Below are 2020 nucleotides of genomic sequence, written 5' to 3'. Positions count from 1 at the left end.
CTCCAGGGAGCGTCTGCAAAGGGCAGTCCTGGGAGTTCGGCGTTTAGGGATCGTGGGCGATGCTCCCAAGTCACAAAAAGCGAACGAGGATCGGGGTTTTGTTTTTTTTCCCCTCCAATCCGGCGCCCATCAGGGACCTTGCACCCACCGCTCCCCGAATCCCAAAGCAGGTGGGAAACTGAAGTGCCATCTGTCAGAAATGGTGTAGGATCTCCTGCTTGGGCATGGGGATTGGACTAGATGACCTCGACGGTCCCTTCCAACTCTGTTATTCTATTCTACTCTATTCTATTCTGCATTCTATTCTATTCATTATTCCATATTTTCTTTTCTACTTTATTCTGTTCTGCATTCTATTCTATTCATTATTCCATATTTTCTTTTCTACTCTATTCTGTTCTGCATTCTATTCTATTCATTATTCCATATTTTCTTTTCTACTCTATTCTGTTCTGCATTCTATTCTATTCATTATTCCATATTTTCTTTTCTACTCTATTCTGTTCTGCATTCTATTCTATTCATTATTCCATATTTTCTTTTCTACTTTATTCTGTTCTGCATTCTATTCTATTCATTATTCCATATTTTCTTTTCTACTTTATTCTGTTCTGCATTCTATTCTATTCATTATTCCATATTTTCTTTTCTACTCTATTCTATTCTATTCATTATTCCATATTTTCTTTTCTACTTTATTCTATTCTGCATTCTATTCTATTCATTATTCCATTCCATATTTTCTTTTCTATTCTGTTCTCTTCTCTTCTACTTCCATTCTTTCTACTCTACATTCTATTCTATTCTCTTCCATTCCATTCTAATTATTCTAGTCTACCTGGGAAATTGGAATTTCCACCTGCATCTAGAACTGCGTTTTTAAAAGTTTAACCTGGGGGGGCGGTGACTTCAACTCCCAGAATTCCCCAGCCAGCATGCCCAGATTGGGGAAGGGGGGCAGGATACAAATCTTGAAAATAAGTAAATACAGATCATCCTTGATTTATGACCGCAATGGAGCCCAAAATTTTTGTGGCTAAGTAAGGCAAGTTTAGTGAGCTTTGCCCATTTTACGACCTTTCTTGCCACAGTTGTTAAGTGAATCACTACAGTTGTTAAATTAGTAACACGGTTGTTAAGCAAATCTGGCTTCCCCATTGACTTTGCTCATCAGAAGGTCGCAAAAGGGGATCACGTAACCATGGGACACTGCAACCGTTATAAATATGAGTCAATTGCCAGGCACCTGATTTTTGAACACATGACCTCAGGGATGCTGCAGTGGTTTTATGAAAAACGGTCATAAGGCATTTTCTTCAGTGGAATGGTCACTAAGTGAATTGTTGTAAGTCAAGGACTATCTATGCCAAACCCACTGTGGAAGATGTGGGTCACCCCATGCTTGCTTACGGAATTCTGGGCGTTGAAGTCCACCCATCTTCAAGTTGAGAAACACCATCTAGAGTTTGCCAAGTTGGAAAAAGCTGCTCTATTCCAACCTGCACCCAGATCTCTTTTTTTTTTAAGGGATGGGGGAATTTCTTTTGAAATTGAAAATATGTTTTCGTGCTCCTGGGATTTAATAAGCGGATTTGTTTCCCTCTCCAAAGTAGGATTATGATTATTTCAATGTTTTTAAGAACTTGGGGATGGGGACAGTTATGCAACACGGAAAAGATTGTTTTTACAACAATAAATAAAGCAAAATTATGAAATCCACATGCTGGCCCTCATATTAAAATAAAAAATAAACAAACTGGTCAGCTGGCTCATGCAAATGAAATTCTAAGTGCAGAAGCTATTCCCAGCAATTTTTCTGGTTAAAAAAAAGAAATACATGCTGGATTTGAATCTGGTTTAAAGTTTCATCCTCTCTCCTAAATATGGGTGGAATTCCTGCTTCTTCCAAGGATGCGCAATCAACCCATTTTTGAACTAGAGACCAAGTTGGTCAGCTTTGCATCAGAGACCTAACCACAAAAGAACTAACCAACTTAAGAAACAACCAAATTTCAATGTT

The sequence above is a fragment of the Crotalus tigris genome, unplaced genomic scaffold (assembly GCF_016545835.1).
Source record: "Crotalus tigris isolate CLP2741 ecotype Arizona unplaced genomic scaffold, ASM1654583v1 scf7180000019021.11574027:1482141, whole genome shotgun sequence".
NCBI lineage: Eukaryota > Metazoa > Chordata > Lepidosauria > Squamata > Viperidae > Crotalus > Crotalus tigris.
This window is presented reverse-complemented; position numbering follows the sequence as displayed.